This window comes from Oratosquilla oratoria, chromosome 13 (assembly GCF_046742065.1).
Source record: "Oratosquilla oratoria isolate Oo_2021 chromosome 13, ASM4674206v1, whole genome shotgun sequence".
NCBI lineage: Eukaryota > Metazoa > Arthropoda > Malacostraca > Stomatopoda > Squillidae > Oratosquilla > Oratosquilla oratoria.
In genome coordinates, this window is record NC_134789.1 from 40552020 (window position 1) to 40561276 (window position 9257).

The 9257-nt window shown below is 37.1% G+C and overlaps 1 protein-coding gene across 2 annotated transcripts in view; it reads left to right on the top strand.

Moving 5' to 3' along the window:
• Positions 1-7421: 7421 nt before the first annotated feature.
• The window catches only part of LOC143032136 (uncharacterized), a 78638-nt gene continuing 76802 nt past the window's right edge, over positions 7422-9257 (top strand). The window contains exon 1 of one of the 2 annotated variants that reach the window (XM_076196595.1): positions 7422-7589. The gene's annotated coding sequence lies outside the window, so the exon portion shown is untranslated. The remainder of the gene's footprint in view (positions 7590-9257) is intronic. The other variant, XM_076196593.1, reaches the window with a different exon arrangement.

Below are 9257 nucleotides of genomic sequence, written 5' to 3' on the forward strand. Positions count from 1 at the left end.
AAATCACCCATAAATACCAGGTTTCCTCCGTCCTTTAGTATCTCATTTGATGAATGCCTTGTGTCATCTAACATTTTTGAATGCTTGCTCTCTTTCCAAGAGCCCGATTTTTGGGGCACATAAATCACCACAAACTTTCTACTTTCATAATTTGAAATGACTGTGAGAAGCTGAATGGCGAACTAAGAGAAGTAAAACCTAAACGAATGTTAGACACATTGTTGAGCTTTTCTTACGAAAGTCTAGAATATTGTAATCGTAGTCGTACCTACTCAAACGAAGTAAAAAAGGCAAATACTATGCTAGTCTAGTAAGCCACCGTCTTTTAGATACATAAAAAAAAAAAAAAACCGCCAAGAATAAAATATTTTATGAATGCACGTCAGGATGTTAAAAACTGAATGTTGATAAATGGAGAAAGGTTTTATAGATTGACAAGTTCTTTTTTTTTTATTTATTTCCTTATTTATTTATTCATTGATTTATTTTCTTTTTGTGCGCGACTCGAAGGGGAAACAAGTGTAGCGGGGCGGGGGATCAATGTTTGTAATCTAAATTCTACTAATTAGATTCCAAGCGTCGCATGTGGTCTAGAGGGCTTTCTAGTATTACGGTGAATATCCTTATAATTTTTTTTTTCAAAATATGTTTACGAAATTTTAGTGAGTTTACTTATACGTTACTACAAATTTGACGTATTTATACGTTTCTACAAATTTGACGTCATTCTGTACCCAATCCGCACTCACGGTATACACGTCTTTTCTCTCTCTCCCCTTCTCTTTCTATTTTTCTTTTGTTCTCTTTCTCTCAATATTTCTTTTTTACTTTCTTTTCCTGTTCTCTTTCTCTCTATCCCCCCCCTCTCTCTCTCTCTCTCTCTCTTCTCTCTCTCTCTTGCACACACACACAAGCACGCACGCACACACACACACACACACACACACACACACACACACACACACACACACACACACACACACACACACACACACACACACACACACACACATACATACACACATACACATGCACACACACACACACACACACACACACACACACACACACACACACACACACACACACACACACACACACACACACACACACACACACACACACACACACACACACACACACATATACACACACGCACACGCACACACATACAGCATGCACACACATGCTTCTACTTGGATAGACAGGAGTATCTTTCTCTCTCTCTCTCTCTCTCACACACACACATACATATATTTATGCTTTGATATGGACAAACAGGAGTGGAGACAAACAGGCAGCCATGCAGATGGATGGATTATCGAACTATTATGAACACACACATGGTTTGGACATTATTGCTCATGATACAAATCGACACATTAATGATATATGATAATGACGATCCTATTCAATAATGATAATAATAATAATGATAGTAATGTTATCAATAGTAGTAATAATAACGATGGTAATACTAACGGAAGAAGGGTATACTTGTAACAAATAGAATTTACAGAGTGCATCTTCCACAAGAACAGGCATAACGTCGTTAAGTCAACAAGAGAGATTAAACATAAAGAGTGACATCAAACTAGACGTCCAGATGGGAATTGAGATAGAAATGAAAGTAGATACGAAAATAGAAGTAGAGATAGACGGCGTTGTGAGGTGAAGCTTCCCTTAGTGAGAAGGAAATAGGAAGGAGGTGAACCTTAGTAGGTTTGTGGTTTGTCATATACATCACGAGGGTAGAGAGGGTGGTATGTTTTTTATGTGTTTGAGGTTATTTCGTCATTATTGACACAGCTGAGATGGATCTCCACTGAGGCCTCCACAGTGGCTTAATCCGGCCTGGTAAGGTTGTATATATGTATGTATGTATGAATGTATGTATGTATGTATGTATGTATGTGTGTATGTATGTATGTATGTATGTATGTATGTATGTATGTATGTATGTATGTATGTATGTATGTATGTATGTATGTATGTATGTATGTATGTATGTATGTATGTATGTATGTATGTATGTGTATGTATGTGTGTGTATGTGTGTGTGTATGTATGTATGTATGTATGTATGTATGTATGTATGTATGTATGTATGTATGTATGTATGTATGTATGTATGTGTGTGTATGTATGCGTGTATGTATGTATGTATGTGTGTGTGTATGTATATGTATGCATGTATGTATGTATGCATGTATGTATATAGGTATGTATGTATGTATGTATATATGTGTGTATGTATGTATGTATGTATGTATGTATGTATGTATGTATGTATGTATGTATGTATGTATGTATGTATGTATGTATGTATGGTGAAAAGTGCTGCATGTGAAATATTTTTTGGTATGTTGGAATGTCTGTGGTTGTGAATAGAGTAATGGAATTTTATCTATTTATTTATTTCTTTGGACGGGGTAGGGGACATAAGTAAAAAAGGAAATGACAGATGTTACAATTTGACGTGGGATTAATGTGGCGTGTAAAGCCTCGTTGACACGGGCCTAGTTTAATAGCTGCTAGTGCTAGCAAATTGTAAACTATCCCATTACTTGCCCAATGTCAACGGAAAGTAATTTGCCTCCAAACTATCCTAGCGTCAACGATTATTTGGTAAGTTAACTTACAGCATCTAGCACTAACGGCTACTAAACTAGCCCCATGTCAACGAGGTTTAAGGCTCGTTTCACACGTATCGACTTTTCGCCGTGCGCCGTCCACGGCGCTATGTCGTGCTCTCAAACAGCCATGGGTGTTTATGGACACTTTCACGCGTTGGCGTGGTCATGACGTGTGAAAGCGTGCATAGACACCCATGGTTATTTGAGAGCACGACGTCGTGTCGTGGACGGCTCACGGCGAAAAGTCGATACGTGTGAAACGAGCCTAATAGGAAGTAAGCGCGTGGATGTGAGAATAACAGGAGTGGTTGTACTGTTGACACTTGATCAATTTGATGTTTTATTCTAAGTTATTTCCATGTCTGATTTCTAATTGTTATTATTATATTTGTCTTGATTATTAAAAAAAAAAAATCCTTGTCCTTATTTCTACTGTTTTATTTTCTTAACTTGTTCAGCAGTTTTTTGTCTTTTATATGTTCAGTCAAGTTTTCCTGATTTGATTGGAGGAATATATTTCTCTTGACTCAACCTGAAAAGATTCATCCTGATTGTGTAAGATGCAAAAGTTGAGGAGCGTACAATTACTGTCCACCCCAGTGGTTGTAAACTTAATTCTGTGTTTTACTCTTTTGATTATGTATTGAGAAAGTTTGATTTCCATTCACCACTATTTGAAAACTTAACGGCAATTGAGAATGAGAGCGAGTCAGCTATCGAAAGTGCTTTAGACAACTATGTTTCTTTTTTCCGTTAGACGTTTTTTGTCTGCCTGTCTGTCTGTAACGTTGTCATGCAAATTTGGCCTCGACTTGTTTTGATCATAACTATACCACAGTACCTTATAAAGATCATTCTAAGGAAGGATCCCATCAATTATTTTAGTTCTGGGTCAAAATTCAAGGTCACAATGACGTAAAATGTTATTTCTATTCAAGGCTCTAATACGTCAAAAATTGTGTCCGTTACACCAATCTGACCAACATTTATGACCGTTTCTCCGAATTAATAAAGTGTATCTTTTCTTACGTTTCCTGGGATTGTAACTTGTCATCTAGCATATACTGAAGCTCTTCGACACTTTGGACAACTGTTCGTGCTAGGCGGGGTTTTCTGTCTTGTTGTGCTGTTTACCTGTAAGAGTCTGCTACTTAGGAACACGCTCATTAGGAAACTTTGCAGACGGAAAGACGAGGGGAAGGAAACACAGGGCTCAGAAAGAGTCTTTATTAGGTGTGCGATGTGTTAATCACTCGATAAAAGATCTTCCAAACCTCCGTGTTTCCCTCTTCTTGCTTTTCCAAATGTGTTTGTTGTCGGAATGTCTGTCTTCTTATGGTCTCTTGCAGTCTCCTTCTTTCTTGTTCTTATGTAGTGCTGTTCTTGTGTCCTGGAAATACGGGTTCGTTATGAACTTGAGTACTGTTTTAAACTGCTTTTAACCTCTGCATTGTTGTTTTTAGTATAAAAGTATTATAGAATACGACAAGATTTTAACCAGGACGACACAACAAAGTTATCATTTTAAGACAACAGGGCAGGACTCACGGTAATGGATTAAAAATGGAAAAATATATACATATTTAAAAAGGATATAGGCAAGAACTGGTTTGCCAATAGAGTGATTAACGAATGGAATAGACTTAGTAACCATGTAGTTAGCGCTGAAACTATCTGTTGTTTTGAGAAAAAGTTAGACAACTTTATGGACGGGGATGGCAGGTAGTAATGGACATGGAACTGCCTAGTGTAGTCCTTATGGTCTCTTGCAATCTCCTTCACTCTTATGTTCTTATGACAACGTATTCCGTTTCGGTGCAAGATACAAATTATTCCGTTTGTCCAAGAGGTGTTCGAATTTCTAGGTTTAACAACTCTAAGGAACAACACGTCCAACACGAGAAGTGGTGAACAATCTTATCTGAATAGATATGATTTTGAACTTATTTGTATTTGTGTTTACACTCATAAGCGCTTACGTGCTCTATTGCTTTCGCAAGCTAGAGTTACATGTTGGTTTGAAGGTGTGCTTGGACTCTGTAGTTTAGTATTCTTTCGAATACTTTTATATGTTTCGAGCAGTCCAATAGGATGAAGGATGATGATGGAGTATGTGTTAGTGATTGTTTTGGGGGAATTAAAATTATGACATCTGCCTTGATGGAATAAACTTCCTGCAGAGGCAGTGCAATGTAGTTCAGTTCGAAGCTTTAAAAATCATTTAGATAAACACCTAAGCAAGATGCTGTAATGATTATTATTTATTTTATATTATTTGTTTTTGTTTTGTTATCATTTGTCTGTTTGATTCTCATTTATTATTAGTTACATGTCAATTTATTATTATTTACTATTTACCTGTTTGTTGTTAGACTGTGCCTATGCGTTTATGTATTTTATTTGATACTTACAATATTATAGTTTTTATTGATTTATTTATTATTATTATTAGGATTTTTTTCACATCCGACCTAAATATGGACCAAAAGGTCTCCTGTCGGCATGCTCCGCCTTTGTAATCCTTTGTAATCCTTGAAGGCAACCGGGAAGGGCGGTTTTAAGAAACGCCATCTAGATTAGAAGTAATTACGGAGGGGTATTAACCATGGCTTTAGAAATTCTAGGTCGATCAGAAGGACTGTAACACATTGTAAAGAAAGAACCGAGGACTTCTCCCAAAGAAACTTGAGTTGCTCATTCTTTTTCTAGAAGATTGGGAGTGTGGGTGGAGGAAGAAGAGTGATATTTTTCAGTCCCGGTCCCGTTGGAACTCGATCTTCTCTTCAAGGGAAAATGGGAAAGGAACGACCTCCAGTACTCTGCGTTCTCGGATATTTCAAAGAAAAGAACATACCAACAGGAGACCTTTTGGTCCATAACTAGATCGGATGCTAGGAATAGATATTCAAACAAAAAGATTAATAAACAAGCGAACCAAACAATTGGCAAGCATTACAGTATATTGCTTAGGTATTTATTAAATGAATCTTAAAACTTTGAACCGTACTGCATTGCATTGGCTCTACAGAAAGTTTATTACATTCATTGACTACACGGTTAGCGAAGTTGTTTCTACCTACTTTTAAATTAAATCGATTTCCTAACACCTTGAGACCGTTATTTCTCGTCTGATTCGTCATCAGTGTGAACATTTCCTCACATTAGAAATTGTCAGTTTCCTTTAAAATCTTGATGTCACGTTTTGTGCCCAGAGTGTCCGTTATATACTTGAAATATGTGGTGTTCTGGTGTCTGTCGAGTTTCCTGACTTAATGCCACAACTCTTTCGGTTCATTTGTCTCTGACAACTCAGTGCTCCCCGTGGTCGGGTGAAATATATCTGGTTAGATTGTTTCAGGTTCGGGGAATATTGCATTCGTGTTTGAAAAAAACAAAAAACTATTAATGATGATTGATTCTGTTTTACGTCCAAACCGTTCGGCCAACGAGCATCCCTGAAATGAAAATAGAATTTTAAATAAAACTGAAAAAAAAAAAAATAGTATTGATGAAAGCGAAATAACTCGGGGAAAAGATCTGAATAAAATGGGTCAGATTGCTTCAGAAAGAAAGGCAACGATAAGAAATCATAAGAAGACGACGCACAAGATACCAACTATGTTTCTTTAAAGAATCTTGTCAAGAATAGCGAACCCAACATTCCTGAAATATTATTACCCTCCTGTAAATAAAACTAATCAATCTAACCTAACCTGATTCAGGTAAACAAGGATAAATTTTATGATAATATTTAGAAAATGTAGGATTTATTATTCGTAGAATAGTTGAACTTAATTGAAATCTAAAATTCACAGTGAAGGAGACTAATTTTATAAGACGTAGAATTATAATGTCACAAAATTAGTGATAGATATTAATCTCATTTCAGTATTTCTAAAGGCGACCCTGGAAATGCAAAGAGTATTAATTTTTTTATACACTGAATAATAGGAGACATGTAGAACTAATTTAGTTACATTTTGAAATTGAAAATATGTTAAACCATAAAACATATATTTGCTTGAAACTCGGTACAGTAACTTGCCTAAACCTATTAGCAAATAAGAAATGTTGTAGACATCCAAATATTTTGGTAGATTTTTTTTATGATTATTTTGATAATTCTAATTACTTTAACAGTTTATATTTATTTGATGATATGTAACAGTTCAGGCTTTAGGTGTTATAACAGTGGTTTTTCCTCCGACCTCGAATCAATCGGGCGTACTGCCCACCTCCAGATCTGTTTCCGCCGTAAAATCACCATGACAAACTACGAGTATTTTGTTTTTCAACGATTTACATACAATGTCATTTGATATGCTGGAGGAAAATTATTTTCCTCAAGCATAAAAGACTTCTCCCCGAAAGCAGTGGGCTGGAAATATGCTTCAGCAGTCGGAAAAAAGCTAGCCTAGTATGATAAGGTCTTTGTGTCCCAAAAGTGTAGGTCCGCTACTATGCCTCCGACCTTGTGACGTCATGTCGTCACTTAGCGCCGTCGTTATGCTTCAAGTTTTCTCTTTGTTTCAAAATTCTTTAACGGTTACCCTCTGCCTAACAGTTAGCACGGAGAGCACTGTAGAGAAACTGGCGACAGTAGTGTTTTTTTCTCATAAATAGTCGTATATGTTTATTCCATGTAACATCCGCCTCGAGTCGACCGACTGTCGCGCCACCTCATGACGTCATATCGCTAGTTTTTATTTTAAAGTGAAGAGATCTCATATCATCGAATTTTTCTTTTGTGGTGTCATGCAGACCAGCACTCCTGGGAAAGGTAACTTATTAGTTGTTGTCTAACTTTGTGCTTGCTTGTGGACGTGCGTTTGATCAATATGTTTTGACGATAAATATATTGTCATTACTCGTGCCGTTGAGAACCTTTGTTTTCAATATCAACCAAGAAATATCTAGATGCCTTTCTAGTATATTTCGTATCAACCTGACATGGTTAGTATTCATCAGATTAGTTTGATGGTGTCAATAAACATTTATTGTGCCCAGAACCTCTGTAGGGGTCCTTCGTATGAGTCGAGAAGGGGAGGGTCTTCCCACGAGAGCAGAATCGTTTGACGTCATCCAAGAGGGCTCCTACCCGATGCACAGAGTGACACAGAGATGAATAGAATAACCTGGCGGCAGACAGAACCATAACGAAAGTCTCACCCTGCCCCCAGCAGTTCCTGTAGCACATCATAGGGCAAAAGGTGACGGCTTCGGCCGCAGCTAATCAGCGCCTCCTGGCGTAGGCTCCTCACCACCTGTCACCCGGTATGAGATAGTCGAGGCTGAAGGGTGGGGAGGGGCTCGTAGCTGGATAGAATCGCCGGGACACTGCAGCCTGGCCATTTTGGTCAGCTGAGTGAAAGAAGGGAAACATTCGCTTCTTCAGCCACCGATTCATATTTATTTATTTATTTATTTATTTATTTATTTATTTATTTATTTATTTATTTATTTATTCATTTATTTATTTATTTATTTATTTATTTATTTATTTATTTATTTATTTATTTATTTATTTATTTATTTATTTATTTATTTATTTATTCATTTATTTATTTATTTATTTATTTATTTATTTATTTATTTATTTATTTATTTATTTATTTATTTATTTATTATATATAACCCTAAAACGAGATACAGTAAGACTAGCCCGACTTTGTTTCAGTTCTGGATTTTTATTTTTTATTTTAGATTTTTATTATTTCTCTCTCTCTCTCCTTCTTTTTCCTTCTCTCTCTCACTCTCACTCTCACTCTCAGTCTCAGTCTCACTCACTCTCTCTCTCTCTCTCTCTCTCTCTCTCTCTCTCTCTCTCTCCTTCTATCTCCTTCTCTCTCTCACTCTCTCTTTCTCTCTCTCCTTCTCTCTTTCTATCTCCTCTCTCTCTCTCTCTCTCTCTCTCTCTCTCTCTCTCTCTCTCTCTCTCTCTCTCTCTCTCTCTCTCTCTCTCTCTCTCTCTCTCTCTCTCTCTCTCTCTCTCTCTCTCTCTCTCTCTCTCTCTCTCTCTCTCTCTCTCTCTCTCTCTCTCTCTCTCTCTCTCTCTCTCTCTCTCTCTCTCTCTCTCTCTCTCTCTCTCTCTCTCTCTCTCTTTTTAAGAGGCTACGTATCGAGAGGTCACCTTCACTTTGATCAGCGTCCTTGACAGCGAGGAACCTCGTAATAACAAATCGAGGTTTCGAAGCGGACTCGATTAAAAAGTCTTCCGTATAAAGCCAATAATTCTTTCTTCACTAATAAGGCTTAAATGAAATCGTTCTCCTTCCAGACCTAATATGAAACTTTCAGGAACCCTTGGGCGTGCAGGACGGTAATTTGAGCTGAATAAAATCAACTGACGGCAGCCAGAATGTACAGATAGTACTCTCTTTTGGGAATGAAAAAAAAAATGGTATTTCCAATTATCGGAAGGAAAATGTATCGTAGTGCATCTGATATCCGGAATGTTCTCAATTTGTGGAAGTTTTAATCCTAAATATTGAAGATTTCTTGATGTCAGAAGTTTCTTATAAAGAGAGCATTTGAGATCGTACACGGCTACACACACACACACACACACACACACACACACACACACACACACACACACACACACACACACACACACACACA